The sequence below is a fragment of the Galleria mellonella genome, unplaced genomic scaffold, assembly GCF_026898425.1.
Source record: "Galleria mellonella isolate WM207_F2 unplaced genomic scaffold, CSIRO_AGI_GalMel_v1 utg40, whole genome shotgun sequence".
Classification (NCBI taxonomy): Eukaryota; Metazoa; Arthropoda; class Insecta; order Lepidoptera; family Pyralidae; genus Galleria; species Galleria mellonella.
The window spans coordinates 821,888-839,923 of NW_026442094.1; the positions used below are offsets into that span (position 1 = coordinate 821,888).

General features: G+C 32.4%; 1 protein-coding gene and 1 long non-coding RNA gene across 2 annotated transcripts in view; both read right to left on the reverse strand.

The window, feature by feature from the left end:
• LOC113520220 (DE-cadherin) overlaps nt 1-18,036 on the reverse strand; it is a 311,477-nt gene that overhangs the window by 168,023 nt on the left and 125,418 nt on the right. The gene's annotated exons all lie outside the window — the stretch shown is intronic.
• The window catches only part of LOC128201347 (uncharacterized), a 67,223-nt gene that overhangs the window by 4,728 nt on the left and 44,459 nt on the right, over nt 1-18,036 (reverse strand). Inside the window, exon 4 of the long non-coding RNA XR_008253202.1 lies at nt 1,513-1,600. This is a non-coding gene — a long non-coding RNA (uncharacterized LOC128201347). The remainder of the gene's footprint in view (nt 1-1,512; nt 1,601-18,036) is intronic.

An 18,036-nucleotide genomic window follows, 5' to 3' on the forward strand; every position in this document is an offset into this window, starting at 1 on the left:
CAAGCAATTGACTTTTGTACAAAGTCTCCCTCTGGTAGTAACAAGTAATACGGTAATGGCGCTATTACGAGTAATAGCGCCATGTTTGTTTCTTGCATCGAAAGACGCGAATGTTACAAAATATAATTTTTGAATACACAACCCTCTGTGTTATTTATTATGAATCAAAATAGAAAAATGCACTTCTATTTACACACTGCGGCCGGAGTGCAGACAATAAATATTTTGCTTTTGAATTTTGTTCCATGGAACGCGCTCAGTCGTTTCATAGACTTGTGTTTGCTTGTCCCGTATGATTCCAATTTGTTATGTTTGATATTGGATATATTGCGATAGAGTCAGTGAAACGACTAGAATGTAATGAGAATGGTTGTTGGATAAATAAGAGTATCGAGTAATGGAAATAGTTTAAATAATTCAACTGTCATAGCGTATAAATTGACTGACACTGTTTGTATAGTATCGGAGTACAAATTAATGAATAAATTATAACACCTAGAATGACACTTCAATGTATGATAATTAATTAATAGAGCTTTCGCAACTATATTTGTAATGTAAAAGAGAATTTATTATATACTAAATCCATAATTCCGCATACGACGGGTTTTACAATTTTTATCTGTAAAAAACAAACTAACGTATATGCAAGTTTTTTTTTTTTTATATTTATATTTACACATAAAAATATCCGGGCCGTTGAAAGGAAATTTTCAGTCGGTACTTTAAGTGATATATAGGCGAACATATATGTATGCCTATATAGACGACAGAAAGCTTAAAAATCAATTAAAAAAATTGAGTTACATTAATATTGTTTTTTTTTTTCAAGTCATCATCCACTGTCAAATAAAGAACAGCCTCTACTTGACACTAACTAGATGGCGTAAATAAACAAGTAAGAAAAATACTGTTTAAAAATATATTTTTAAACAGTATTTTTCGTCTATAGACGTATATTTCTATACATATGATAGGGGGTTCTAATCTTAATAATATAATAAAACTGTAACTAGACGATGTTCGTACACGAGAGATACATAAGAAAAAAAATTATATGAGGGATGTCAATAATACTAAAAAGAATAAGACGCTTTAACAATTTTTTGAAATTTTGTCTATCTACCTGTTTCTTTGTTGCGGTATCACGCAAAAAGTACTGCACCAAATTTGATGCGATTTTCGCAGTCGTGTTCTTGAATGTCTAATTTACAACATGTATTATTCTGATACACCATCTGGAAATGTTGTATTTCACTGGTACTTCTACATTTGAATTCCACATATACAATATAGCGGGCTATAAGCTAGGAATACATACGAAAGATGTCGTGGCCACAGCCAGTTGATAATGAATGCATTTTTTCTTGACTATTTGTAAACTCCGTAACCATAGTTGCAAAATTTGCTTAATTCAATAACTACTTAGAAATATCATTTCTAAATAGGTAATTATTGATTGAGTAAAACGATATATTTTTAATATATAAACTTAAACATATATATACAAACTATTGACAAATGAAATTGAGCTCCATTTCCAATTGTATCCGACTGAAAATACGGTGCAGACATAGATTGATTGGTTTACGTGTCGTACCTGAAACAAACAAATAAAATTGCATAAAACAACTATTAATACATGAACGTGAATCTGCTTTTGATAGATTCATGGATTAGTTAGTGAGTGGCGATGGATAAATTGGATGACTTAACTATTTGTAATATATATATAAAATATCGAATTGTAAACTATATATATATATAGTTCACAATTCGATATTTTTTCTTGCATGTATATTAACGTGTGTATTTACACTAAGCAAACTTTAAAAAGCTTTTAAACACAAATTGTGCTCTTATTTATTAAAAAGACCTATTTATAAATTTCATTCCCTTTTTTTTATTTGTCTTTTAAACTTAACCTTGCTGGTTACTCTGGTTGAGTGACAGATTGTTTCATTTGCTTGTCTAATACAATTGTTCGTTATAGTAATATTGTATATATTTATTAATGTATGTATATATTTATTAAACATGTTATATGTATGTTTATATTAGTCTAAATATATGTTTATAATATTTAAATATATTAAGTATTACTTTTTTATTTCTTAATTCAATAATACACCAACTACTTACTTCTCAGTTTGCCCTATTGAGAACATACATAGTTTCACTGTACATTAATTTAATAAATAAATATTATTATTGCAATTAAAAGGATTTACTCCAATGTTGGTTCTACACTAATTTCATTATGATTTTTGTCGTAGATTTTCGTGAAACAATATCTTAAATTATTTATTACTAAGTTTCAAGAAATGTAACAAACAAGTCGGGGAAAAATTCATATCGGAAATCCGTAATTCACCGGTTTCGTATTGCGCCAACCATTGTTTTATGTGCCGTCATTCTTGTAAATCATACAATTCAATGTAATAACCAGTAAGGATAATATAGAAATTGTAATATGAACGATTATTCGTTGTTGTTAGAAAAAATAAATTTTTGTTAAAGTTTTTAGTCGTAGTATTAAACGGAATTGTAAATACACGATATCTGTACATAGCAAATATATAAGAAAATTTAATAGTAGATGCAGATGGCTCAGGACCGTATTTTTATCGCAATCTATGGGGGAGGCCTATTTTCAGCAATAGACATAACGGGTGATATGATGATGATGATGATAGGAAGGTCCTATAATGAGGGCAATAAAAACCAAAACAATATTTTTTTGAATTCTTTTTAGTCTGTCTGTAGATGTTTGTCAGATGTTTGACAGTTAGATAGAAGTCACGTTTTCACAGTTCTAACTCGAAATTTTGCGTTTTCTATCTTGACCGTCTCTATAAGTAGTTTATCACCATATTAATGTTTCTATTAACAGTCCACTGCCGTGCGGAATTTTGCCGTAATTGCCGCGTTTAGTAGACGGTAGATTAGTTTTTAAATCAAAATAACTGATTTGGCTATAATTAGTCAGTTTTTTTTTTTTTGTGGAACAGAATATGTATTTTCGGTAATTTCTCTTGAAATTACAAAAGTAAATAGACATGAAATTATCAAGTGAGGCGACAAGTTCTTATATTTAAAGGGCTGTCATGAAACAATGGGGGAGGGTAAATTTGATTTTAATTGAACAAGCGGAGCCATCAGGCGATTGAATGAAGACAGACGGGCGGGAAATAAAATTAACCGATAACCTTCCTCGCCTAAATTGTCTCGATGAAAAAATGAGATTCACATTGTTTTATCACGTTCCGTGTACATAAATAGGTCGTTAAATAAAGCGCTCGAATGTTATTTATGTGCTTTATGATATTCAAATTTAAGGCATTGTCATAAAGCTTAATATTCCAAATGGTTATGATTTCTCATTGTTATACAAGTACTAATGGCTCTTTCTCGAGACAGGGCTCACACCGAACGTGTTTCCCATTACTCACCTTTCCTGTGGGGATTTTTTTAAATCCGTTCTTAGTTTTCATTTATATTGGATTATTATTACATAAAAATAAGGTTTGTTTAAATTTGAATTAAATTTCGTCATAAAATAATGGAATTTTTAACTATAGAATCGTAGAAATCCTATGCAATCCAATTCGGAAATATTTCTTTATCCTTCTCAATATTCATAGGATAACTATCAAATGAAATTTTATAGTTACAACCTATACGAGTTATACTTATATAACTGTATATGTCAGGTTGTATGTAAGAAATTGCTTTTAGCGGTAAGACTGCCTTTTGTATATGCACATTCTTTATAAATACTTCTTGTACACATGTCTATTGTGCGCAATAAAGACTTCATTATTATTATTATAAATGATTTCCTTGTATTCATTTGAATGGATAACTTCAAACTTCAAAGAAACAAATATAAAAGTATTCCCTGATCAGAAAAAGAGATCAGATTCCGAGTATTTTAACCCATTCTAAAACTGTAACAGGAACAAAAACAAATGCTTTTTTCTTTTATATCCATAGCTTTCGTAATGTCTATTGCCGTGTATAATTTGTCTATTTGGTTAGACACAGATAGGAAATATACCATCCGTTTATTAAAACTTCGTGTATTAATGATTTGATTCTAAGTTAATTCAAACAAAACCAATTTGGACTGTAGATTCTGGTTATATTTCTCGATTCGAGACCTTTAAATATTTATGTCAAAACAATTTTGTGCAAAAGTAACGCGAATTTTATCGTGACGAAATTAATAGTGAATAATATGTATAATTATTTCAGCCACCATCTGCCTACTGCTGAATATAGGTCACTCCCATAGACTGCCATAAGGAACGGTCCTTAGCCACCCGTATCTACTGACTCCCTGCACTGTACTTGAGGTCGTCACTCCATCTAGATTTTGGGACGTCCTGCACTGCGTTTGAGTACACACGTACAGAGTCGCCATTCAAAAACCTTTCTTCTCCATCGATTGTCGGTTCTTCGAATTATGTGACCAGCCCTTTGTCACTTCAGCACGCTTATCCTTCTAAATAATATCTAACTATACTTAAATTTACTGAAGGTGTTCATTTATTAATAACAACTTAGTCCGAAACACAAATACAGAACAGATGATGATTTGAGGTTCTTTTAATTCAGAAACTGCTATCATAACTCTTGATTTCAATTAAATAAAAAACATACTGACGCAACTCCGTGAGTACAGTTAAATAACAGCTCTCGGTGCCAATAAGGCCGTATATCAGTTCGGTACACGCATTGCTTTCGCATTACTACAAACATCCTGTACATGCATACTCGTTAAATTTGGACACAGTGCCCCGATTCCGTCATTTGCATTATTGGAAATCCGAAATTCAACACGTAAACTGGCCTGTTGTAGACATTTATAGTTTTGGTTCACTTACGTGCCAACTCGCCATGTTTAATGTAAATATTTTTAGCTAGACTCCACGCCTGCCTTATACAGAATAGCGGTGAAATTAATGTTATTTTTTAACCGAATTTAAAAAAGAAGGACAAGATATCGACAACTAATTGTGAACAGATTTAGATTTAATTTCCTGTTATGATACTTTTATTGTGCCCGCGACTTCGTCCGCATAACTGGTATCAAATGTAGCATATATATATATCCTTTTACATATCAAGTATGTACTACGCGTATTTACTACACGTATGCTAAATATTCGCCGTGTGGTCCCCGCATAGAATAGGCCACTTATTTTACAACAAAGGGCGCAAATGAGCATACGGCTTACCTGATGGTAAATGACTACAGCCGCCCATGATCACCCACAACACCAACGCCGTTGCAGGTGTACTGCCGACCTTTTAAAAAGAAATATGCTCTTTTTTTTAAGGTTATGACGTCGTATCAGTTAAGAAATACTGCTGCTGGTAGTTGATTCCAGAGTGGTTGTGCGTGGAAGAAAAGGTCTTAAAAAACACGCGGTGGAAGATCGCCAATCTTCCAGATGGTTGGGATGAAATTTTAGTTTATGGCGGTTTGTACGGTGGTGAAAATCAGCAGCAGGTATTAATCCAAACAATTCCTCAGAGCACTCCCCATAATAAATTCGGTAGAAGATGCACAGAGATGCAACGTCTCTGCGCAGTTTCAGTGGGTCGAGTCGGACAGGGCGCTGACTATCAATAATTTGAGCCGCCCGACTTTGAATGCGGTCTAACGGAAAGAGCTGGTACTGTGGTTCTCCTGCCCACCTCTACCATTCCCATGAGTGTCGTAAGAGGATGTGCAGCAGCGTTCCTCTTTAAACATCTCCAAAGCCTAACTACGGTTGCCAATCTACCTGCTTAGCATGTCAACAGTGGACAGTCAAAGACTGATATGATGAAGCTAAATATTACGAAAATAAGTTGAACTGTTGAGGAGTCAAGAGATTATTATCTCTTATAAATCTACTATAAATAAACAAGACACTCTCTTTCAACTTTATATTATTTGTGGTCTAGTCTAGTCAACTTTTACGACATTGAAACGACGTTAAAAGACGACTATGAAAACGAGTGGTGAAACGTTATTGAATGTATTCCATTATGAAAATGAAAAATGTATAGTATTAATACATTAAAATAAAAGAAACCAAAGTGTACAAATTTACAATCGTAGAATAAAAAACGGCTGACAATTTATTCAGTCAAATTATGTAATCATTTCTATTCAGCCAGTGACGTTTGTACTCAATCGTGGAGATCGTTCTTATAAATTTGGTAAAAATATACCGTCTAGACACCAAGCTTTATATTTACGGTTCGACTTCACTCATATCTTATCTTATGATAACTATCTATCCAACCTTTAAAGTAACGCGATGTAACCGAAAATATATACATAAAAATATATGAATTGGAATAAAACCTAATCTCAGAAAATAACACGTCTAGAAACAGTTATCTATAGTCCTCTATAATTTCAGCCTATACAGTAGTACCTTTGTATAGTGTATAAAATTGTATGTGAATTCACTTTATCCTATTTCTACGAGATCTTTCAGATACGCCGTTTGCGGGATCCCTTAACCCTTCTAAGGACTAGCTGATTATTTAGATCCATGTAAACCTAATCCTTGTTTACCTCGGCTTGCCTACATCTTTTATAATGTCAAAAGAATATAGCAAAAAGGTTGTGATTTAAAACTTTTAAAGCTACCAGATATAATAAAAAAAAACAGACAATGTTATCAATTTAAATTATTAATACACATCAATGTCAGATGAAATCTACCGTGTTGTTCTAAATTTATTTCCCTTGTGTCCAAATCTAATAACTATCCAGTAGGCATATTTTTAACAGTCTCAATTACGTGAAGTGACGAGATACATAAATATTGGAGAGACCGTGTGTCAGGAGAGAAATTCATAACTTCTATAGTCTGTGTATATTAATTTAATGTAAGTTTGAAAACATTCTTTTGATATTTATCTTGTGACCGTCTAAAGTAAAATAATTAAAATTTAATAAAACAAGAATAAGACAAAATAAATATAAAATTTGGCACAGGATTTTTCTGATTACTTATAAATTTACTCGCAGTTAAGATATTTTATTTTTTATTAAAGAAAAACCGACAGCTAGAAATTTTTTTTATAAAAAATAACAGTTAAGACAAAAAGCCATTTACAGTTTTTCACAAATAAAACCAAGAATTAACTAATGCACATGACATCGGTAATACTCACAATTAATTAACTAAATTAAAGCTAGTGTAAAAACATTATAGTAACACAAACATTACAGAAAGGCAGTTATGCGAAACAAAAAATTAAAATCACACGTTCAAAGATGAACCATCAAAGAACCACCGACTCAGCACACGTCTTGCGGATTATATCTTAGAATTAAATAAATCCAAATCGAGATATGAATGAATAAACAGATATTCTTATTTACCTTAAAAGATAACAAGAATATAGCAGAAATAAAAGAAATAGATGGCGAAAAACAAAAATTATAAACGGCCTTTTGGCTAAAAGAAACCTCATACAAAGATTCAGATAACAAATAGAAAGAAATAAAGAATATACTTTAATCCGTTTAATATTGTAGTGCTTATTTTTCAAGTACACTCGCTCGTGTGGTTGCCCAAGAAGAAACTGAGAGCGAAATGACATTACAATGATTTACACCTCACCCGCCAACCCCCAAATGTAAATTCAGCAAAACGGCGGGAGAAAACGCGTTTTTGACTTACAACAATTTACGTTGCGGCTTATATTGCGAAATAGGTCGCATGGAATAGGTGTTAGTGTTTAAAAAGTTAATATAATATATAATTATCATTCTTACTTTCTTAGTTATATTACAAATGATAAAGTAAGATAGTTTATTTCCTCTATGCGTTTAAAAGACTTTATCAATCCCTATAAAATTTAGTATATAGGTTATATATGAGATAATAGAGAAGTACATGGATACATTTCCGTTCAGTTAGTAAACAATTGATAGCGGATTGATCAATTAAGACCAAATTTTATTTATATATTGATGAAATTTCCATGAAATTTTAGCTCATTACTTAAATATATGACAACGCTACGAAGTAAACTATGTTCAGTTTTGAGTCACAATCAGCCATCGGTTAATCATTTAGTTGTGAAAACATAAGGAACAGACCGCGTCAGCAGTAAGACTACCTTTGTACTGTACTATGCTTTACATTAGCCAAGATGATAATGATGCTTATTGAAAATTCTTCAACAATTCATATTATATTAGTGCAAGAAAATGTTAAATAAATAAAACAATATTAGATCTTTATATACGAGTACAATTAGTAATTTAAAAAATTTAGTTAAATTCAAAACGCTCAATAAAATTTCCATAATTGTAATGTTACCTGTCTACGTTGGAATTAGATTTATGTAGATTTCATAAAAAGATGACAACTATTGCTTTTGACTACCACATACGGGGAATACGTCCATGAATTTATTTACATATTTATAGTTTCATTATATAAATGTATTTACGAACTTTCACATTTATAATATTAGTGGGATGACATGATATTCCCACGGGGTCTATAATCATTATCGTCATTATTTCAGTGCGTCCATTGTTTACTACTCTTTATATTTCCACATAATATTATATAATATATACATACTATAGGTTTGTTAATTTCATACTGGCTAAATATCCTTCCGTAAATAAAAATTCGTTACAATCTGGTAGTAGTATTTGAACAATACCGACTGATAGATAAACAGATGCAATAAATATTTATATCATCATCATTATACGAATATCAGTCATTAACCATCTACCGGTGAACATAGGCCTCCCTTCTTTTGGAGGTGCCAATATTTGCTACGCTTGGCAGGCGGGTAGACGACCGCAGTCAGCCTTTGATGATGTTTAACGATAATGTCTCTATCGGTAGAATAGTTCTAGGCTTTCTAGGCCAGAATGGCGAAGGAATAAGTCGTATACGTCATAACAAGGGATGTGAGGAATGCTATACCAAAAAACAGTTCATAAGGTAACTTTATACATAAAATCCACCCTTTACTCGTCATATCCACTTTTTAACAATCTCCAACATAGTAATAAAAGGTACGCTTTCAATGGAATATAAAAGAATCGTAATCTTTTAAAGCTGCCAACTCTTAAGTAGTTCGAGCACTAAGGTTTCCCCATGGATACAAAGTTCGGACCATTACACTGTACTAAACTTCTCAACGTTCTTAATAGTGGTTACGCAAAATAATTTCAACTCTATACTAATTGTAATAACGTATATTTTTATGTTTCCAGTGAGCATACATTAACAAGCTGTCTTAATCATAACAATATAGTTCATGTGAGTGTATGTAAATCTTCTAAGTCTTAATTGCTACAAACTATATATGGCAAAGTGTCGTATGACGTTTAAACAAAAATACGAATTTAAACTACGAAAAAGCAGAACATAGAATGAGCAAAAACTTTCAACGATACTTTGATATTAAAAATAATTTCTTTTAATTTGATTTAATTTATACACAACTAATTTGTAGCTGCTTAAGTTTTAGATATAGTCAGAAAATAATTAAAAGTTGGAATTTATTTCTACAAAAACGAATTTATATTCTTACTACTTTATTCTCGCGACATTGTCCGCTGGGATATGTTTACTAACTGAAATAAAAAGTAAGCTATATCCATCCCATATAGTATGTGTATATCAAATTCTATAGTAATTGGTCAAACCCTTAAATCACTATTAAATAGCATATAAACAAACTCACTTTCACGTTAATAATATTAGTAATGATTGAATTATTAATTTATAATTGTTGTTATAATTAATGAGTCCATTGGGAATCTTTATTAAAATGTATTAGGCTGCAGCCATACTGTCAGCATCAGTGAAAGAATGAATAATTTAAGGTTATTCACCTTAAATTATTCATTCTTCACAACAATAAGAAACAACCTTCCAATCTGAAAGTAAATGTAATGTAAACATATATTTATTTCTCTCACAAAATAACAAGATAATAAAACTTACAGCTATATAGGTTCCAATTTAAAACAATCTTTGTGAAAGGCTTTTTTTATTTTATTAGAAAAGTAGAGAAAAGGATATATTCTTTTATATACAAAATATTCCAAATTAATTTATAATTATGGGAGTTATGAGGTAACAAACATTAAAAAAAATACAACGAATTGAGAACCTCTTTTTTGAGGTTGGTAGAAAAAGGACACACTCATCATGCGTCGCGTCTGCTCGCCCCAAATTCTGCGGTCGGCACGCTCGTTTCCAACTGAATATTTAGAACACAGTACCACATAGTTTACATAATCCAATTTGCAAATGTTTTACATTAATTTCGTAGGCGGCAATTTTACGGGAATTTACCAGCTAGTTGTAAATATTCAAATCGTTGTTTGCTCGAACCTAAGTAAATGAAAGTTGGGGCAGGGCACGTCTATAGCGTTTGGAACATCGACGTCCGCATAATATGGGGAAATAGCGTTGGAATACAAAATTTGGGGCAACTTTACGTACGGACCCTTATTGAAAACGGTAGAATGTTTGATGTTACGCCTATCGAGCGGCCGGCAAACGACTGTAAAGATACGAGTGTGCTGTAAATTATACATATTAGAATTCATAGTAGGAGGAACACTGTATGCTAAGGGAATGTTATACATTGGTACAGTAAGATCGGATGTGTAACGTTTTGTACGACGCAGTAGCTCAATACAATCGTTTATGATATAAGGTTTCGTTCACATTGCAGTGCCACAGTGTGTAAACAAGCAGTAGGTCAACGTCTTTATTAAGTCCCGAACAATTTCATGACAATTCGGAATGCATTGCTCTGTCTAGACGCGTCGGGCGGACGATTGATAGGAAAGACTGTGGTATGTTTTACCACAATCTGGAGAAGTCTTCCCTTTTGTTTTCTATACATTTCTGCACACTTGATTTGAATCATATTATCGCAACATTTTTATTACTTATAATAGCTGAAATTTTCTTACAGCAATTATATGTAGACGAATTACAGAAATGTAAAAGTTCATTCAGTTTCCGTTGAATCATCATCATATCAGTCGTTAACTGTCCACTGCAGACCTCACCTTATTGGTATTGCAGTAGTTACCATGCTTGGCGGGCGGGTTGCCAACCGCAGTTAGGCTTTGGTGATGTTTTAAGATGGACGCTGCTGCCCATTCCTCAACTGTTAAGTTCCCTTAGCTGCCTTTTACGACACTTAACTTTCCGTTGAGGGGGGAAAGGGATTGTTAGTAATGGAGACTGAGAATCCCATTGCTAGCAATATACCCAACAAGGTCGACCTCCTCGCGGTTCCCCCTGGAAACTATCATGGTTAATTCCTGATGAATTCATCATGATGGGCTAACTGGCCTGTTTTCATTCTCATCTATCACCCTTCTCTGGTGCTCCGCCAGCGTATCCCGTTAGACCCATAAGAAGGGCTTTCGAATAGTTGTTACGTTTGGTAGTCGGGTTTTTTTTTTGGTGGATGAAAATGGAATGGTAACCCCGCCTGCGCTAACGGGATACGCTGGCGGAGCAACAGTAAAGGGTGATCGATGAGAATTAAAACAGGCCAGTTAGCCCATCATGATGAATTCATCAGGAATTAACCATAATAGTTTCCTGGGGGAACCACGAGGAGGTCGACCTGATAGGGAAAATTGCTAGCAATGGGATTTTTAGTCTCCATTACTAACAATCGCTTTCCTCCCTGGTAGTCGGGTTGGCAACCGCAATCAGGTTTTTGTGATGTTTCCGACTTTCAAACATTAAGTTTCCTTAGTCGCCTCTTACAATACCCACGGGAAAGGAAGGGGTTGCCCATTCAATGTTGGGACTACACGGCAAATTTGGTACATGGGTAGGTTATATCCTAACTTAGAACATAGAACACTTTATATTTTGAGTCATGTGGGCGAAGCCGCAGGATAGAGCTAGGATTACATATATGTATTTTAATAACCATCGTATAACTACAAAAAAAATTAAAAAACTGGAAGGAAAAATACACATTACAAACAACTGTCCATGTCTCACACAATTACGGGTTTGACGTTATTTAATTAAAAAAATAAAGTCAAAAGAAAGAGTTTTAAAGTAAAATGAAACAAGTTAGACTTATTACCAGTAAGGTAACTTCGAGTTTAGGTATACAGTACTAATTTTAGTGAATGTAGGAATGAATATGAAGGTCGTGAACTAATGACACGTGACAATAATGTTTATGCCTAACATGACAATAAAATATGAGCTCCCACTTCAAATACATACAATTTGAATAATAAATGATATTATGGCGCCGGTTTCGAATAGTAATTGTTATAATCATAATGTTATTGAACTTGTAATCGAAATTGTTACTAATATTATAATTTTGAAAATAAGTTCGCCGTGTAGCCCCGATATAACATGGGCTACACATTCCTTTCCAGCGGGGATCGTAAGAGTCGACTAAAGGAATTTAATGGTAGAGGGATGGGCAGCAACGTCCCTCTTAAGACATCTTCCAAAGCCTAACTGCGGTTGTGAATCCACCTGCCAAATATGACAACTACTGGCAAAGCCTCCCAATAGGGCGAGGCCTGTGTACAGCAGTAGACAGATAACGGCTGATATTAAAAATATTGATATTAAAAATAAGTTTCTTGTCACATTTAAGCGCATAAATGACTAAAACAATTGCTGTAAAAATAATATATAAAAATAAAAAATATAAAAATAATATAAATATAAAAATTTTGTATACACGAAGAATTAGTGAGAAGAATGAAGGAAACTAGTAAGCAATAACGAATTAGTAATGAAGAGATCTGCTTGTAGTTAAGAAAAAGAAATAAAGTATAAAAATATTGGGGCTCTTAATACTGTACGACAAAGTTATAAACATCATAATAGGAAGAAGGAAGGAGGGAAAGGGGGTGACTAAGGCATAGTCAGTTATAAGGCATATCAGGTAGATCAAAGTAAAAGTTGGTGTTGCGTCATATCAAGAAAAGCGCAGATTTAATCGAATTAATCATTATACCAATTAAAAAAAATAACCCAGGTCACGCGGACGAAGTCAATGCGTCTTTCCAATTCACTTTTTTTTTGGTAATTGTTTACAAGAGTCAGTTAAACTGACTATACTATGACTGTATTATAAATTTGGATTTAACCTTTGTAAATTTGTAGCTTATAAGACAAAGAGGGACAACAGATTCGTCCTTGACTCAAACCGCTTGACCATTGCCGGAGCCCATTATATTTGTCTTGTACAAACGGGTGTTGAACTTAGTACAAGCGTGTCGAAAGCGGCGATTCTCATTTAATCGGCGAAAAATTACTATTTTATTGGCAGCAATTTTTGGATACAAAAGGTCGACAAATAAAAACAAAGGGCTCAGTAATACCTCGACCAAAACAAACGGCCTACGGATTAATCCATCTATAATGGAGAGGCAGCCATGCAAAAAAATAATTGGTTCCTTCATAAAGACTCGCCTCTATTTCAGATAAGTACAATTTTGATTTATGGAAAATTACAAATAAAAGCTCCACATATAACATAATTTAGAATTTCTTTTAATGAGTATTGTATTCTTAATTTAAAATATGCATTAATTTATGGTCCATCAAGGTGGTAAATTTCAATCAAATAATTCATTATTTGTTGATTAAGTCATCATCTTTCTGCCCTTTTTCCGTATCTAATTGGGGTCGGCGTAAAATGTTTTTCTCTTCTATTCATCTCTATTTGCGGTTATATCATTATTTATTCCCGTTCTGGCCATGTCAACTTGAATACAGTCTATCCGTCTCTTTTTTTTATACCACTGAGGTGGCAAGCAAGCATACGGCCCACCTGATGGTAAGTGGTTACCGTAGCTTATAAACACCTGCAATACCAGAGGTATGTATTACGCGTGCGTTGCCAACCCTGAAGAAACCTCTTTACATCCCTTTTGAAGAACCCCATGCTGTAATCTTTTGGGAAAACCTCGGCAGGGAGCTCATTCCATAATATGAGTATTCGTGAGTTTCGTTTTTAGGTGCTCCTTTACACTTACAACTATTCACATTAACTTTACACCTTTTTTATCACATTATGTTTGTCTTTTGCGCATCACATGAGTACACCAATATCAAGACAAACGATTAACCGATTTTTAACCCGACTTTTTCAATTCGGTTGTATTTTCTTATCAGATAGAATATACTTACAGATTGTTCCAACAAAAATTTTATCTAAATGTAATTTTTAGATTAAAATAACTAACTGGTTTTGTCGCAACTGAACTAAATTTTTTTTTTGGGTACAATCTTTAATTAGTTAATGCTACTTTCAAACTTCTTCTAATACACACAATCTTATCCTTTCTTCTCGCATTTCACATAATTTACTATCACCAAATTTCGTTGTATACTACAAGTTTATTGTTTAGATATAATATACGATCCAATTACAGAAAAGGGAAATAATTGTATTTATATTTAGTATATTGTAAAGGTGAAGGTATGACCTTTATTTCTAATACTATATGTCATTATGTAAAATTATTGAGTACACAATGATGGAAATAATATCAATTTATCCAGTTTTGTCATGAAATTTTATTTTGTGGTTTTGCATGTAAAATCAATACATTAAAAAAAAAATACAAAACAGCCTCTGAAAAGTTTGTATTTAGAGACATCAAATAGTTTATTATTGAAGTGACACGCTTATTTTTTTTTGTATATCATAAAATTCCATATAATTTTTAACGAATTGAATTAACTGAATGTGCAGCATTACAGAATGTATTATCGGAAAATAAACATTACCAAAATATGATCAACTTATTGTTATAATAGGCTTGTATCTCAATAATTAATGGAATATAATTTATATATTTTAATAATATTTCTATACCAGTGTCTAATCATAAACTAAAATGTTTATTTTTGGATGAGTTCAATGCGAGCGAGAGTGGGGATTTGTTGAACTTTATTAACATTAAGGCAAGTAACTAGTTTGGTAGCAACTCCCTAAGTTTTCATATAATTTGAGGTGCTTGCGGCATTTATCCCTATTTGTAGCTGTGGTCAGACCGCCCAATGCCAGTCCGGTGTCTTGTCTGATTTAAATCTTATTACTAAGTATTAAGGAACATAATGATATACACTAAGTTACTGTAATCTTCAACTGAAGACTTAGACTTCGTAAAGGTGAGGATATGACCTTTATTTACATTATTAATAGAACTTAAACGAAATTCTGTAAACTTACGCTCAATTTAACATAATTAGTCTTCATGTTATATTTGTTTGAAGTACTTGTGTATGTTCGACAAATTAGCTAATTTCTCATGAATTTGTATTTAAAAACTTAAATCTTCTACAAAGTTGCAAATAAAAAAAAAATCTTGTTAATATAATTAAACCAGAGTTATGAAATTTAGTCATTTATAATCTTGAAAGTTTATTTGAAATTTATTGCTCAGTTTGGCTCATTAACGTAAATATTATTATATTATTATTAATATTTCTATTGTGTAATATCTAACATTTATACTAATTAGTTAACTTGTTTTTATACAACTTACAATGGTAAACAAGGTGACGGCCCACCAGATGGAAAGTGGTAACCGTCACCTATAGACATGAACCACCAACATAACAGATACTCCCATGATACTCCTCATGCGTTGCCATTCCTGAGGACTCAGGTGTCATTCCTCTGTATCCTGTAAATTCACTGCCATATCCCATCCTGCAAACTGAAACAGTAGTTAACGAAAAAGTACGTTTGTTATATATTTCGTTAATACTGTGTCTCGCAACTTTATATGCGTGATTTAAGATAACTATTCTGTATTAATATAGAAAGTGGTAAATCTATAAACTGTGTACAAAATTACATTCAAATTTATTCAAGCGTGATGCAGCAAAAGTATCCAAATATCTTTATAAATTTTCAAATTTACAATATTATAAATAAATAGGTATAGGTCAGCGACGCGCGCCTGACATCATTGGTATTACAAGCGTCCATAGACTACGGTACCCCTTTTACCATCAGACGGGCCGTATAAAAATTACAAAATGATTTAACAATCGCACCAATTGGCTGATCTTTCTTTCTTTTTTTTATCCTTCAATTTTTTTTAATAACTTACATTATTGTTTTAGAAAATCATGTAAATCTACAATTATTAACAATATCGACAAGCTACTCCGTGCCGCGCCATCCACAATAAAACGGCGGAAATAACAATATTTCAATATTATAAATAAAATATAGTTAACTATTATATACGATAAAAAAAGAATCATCAAAGAAAAAAATTAGGAACATCGCATCGAAGATCGCACAATATATACACCAAAACGTAACCTGCAAAGACTTACTTTGTGAAATTCGGTGAAAATAGATATTTGTGTATAAAACAGTTAAAATATAGATTAGCACAAGTGATAATAATTATTCTGTCGCAATTGCCCATTAAAAAAATCGACATGTGTTGTAAAAATTTAGAGCCACTTGTAATAAATTAACTAACAATGCTATCGGAATCGGATTTCGAGGGGCGATATAACAATCACGGTTCATTAAATCACCAAAGGAACCACCGAAGCGACCGATTGAACAACATATTTTGGAACCCTCCTGAATTAGCAACTATTTATTTACAGACCCCTAATTCATGGGTGTTACGACCACAGCCAAATTGAAGCAGTAGTCTAATTTATTTATATGTAGTAACATAATTTATTTATTTATATGTAGTAACATAGTAAGACAGTGTGTGGTTGTTCTTTGATTTTACTAGAATGGCAAATAAAAGAGGGGTAAAGAGGTTTCTTCAGGGTCGGCAACGCACGCGTAATACCTCTGGTATTGCAGGTGTTCATAGGCTACGGTAACCACTTATCATCAGGTGGGCCGTATGCTTGTTTGCCACCTCAGTGGTATAAAAAAAATAAGCTAAAGGCTTACATAACACAAAGTGATAATCTTTGCCTCTAAACATGAGAGAATCAAAAACATCACAGTGTGCCACTAACAGTACCCCCAATGCATTGTTATTTTTCAAGACTGGTTTTATGCATATGTCCTTACCTTGACAAAGATCCTTTTTAAATATTTTCGATCTCTCTCTAAACTCTTCTGAAAAATAGTTTAATGCGGCGTTAAAAAGAAAGAAATTCTTGACACCATTGTTTTTTTTTTACCTCATAACTCAGTTGTAAACTGATGTGGTAAAATATTTTTTTATTTATTAGGATATACTTACAGATTGGTCCCATAGAAATATTATCAATATCGGTTTAGTAATTTAGTTTTTATTTCAAAATAACTAGTCTTGCTACAATTGAAGTCGGTTTTTTTTTTTGTGGAACATAGTCATTATTGCGTTCATTATACTGTTATAAAAGAAATATTAATAATCTAAATAAATAATAGAGGATTTGTTTCCAAACTATAACACCAATAAAGCTTTAATTGTAATAAAAAATGTTCAAATTACATTTATTGACCTGCTGCTTGTTTATTTTAGTCTATGCTATGTTAACCCTCCGCCGTCGTCGGCTAATAAATAATGAATAAAAAATGCAAAACATGTCTCTAGACGGAAGAATGAGTTTGAATACCATTTAGGAACAGGTGCATCATAGGGTTAACCGGTTTAGGAAACAATAACATTGGATACGCACTGTATTTATTCAGGCGATAAAAGTTCTCGAATGGCCGTGGTCTATATGGAAATGCAGGCGGGATTTTCGACGGATTTGTCCGATTTTTAAAGAGTTCTAGTTGGTTTTCATATTTACGTAGGGTTTTTCAATTATAATATTTATAAAAAATTCATAGACCGTAAATGGGTGCTGTTTATGTAAGTGGCAGTTTCAAGATTTCTACTTGTATTTATTTAATAGCATTTAAATGCTAGTTATAATAATAATAATTTGTATTCTAATAAATAAATAACACATAATTACAATTTCTTGTAAAATTATTTGAAATTAACATTTAGGTGAATCTGTTAAGGGTTCTTCTTAGTCGAGAACA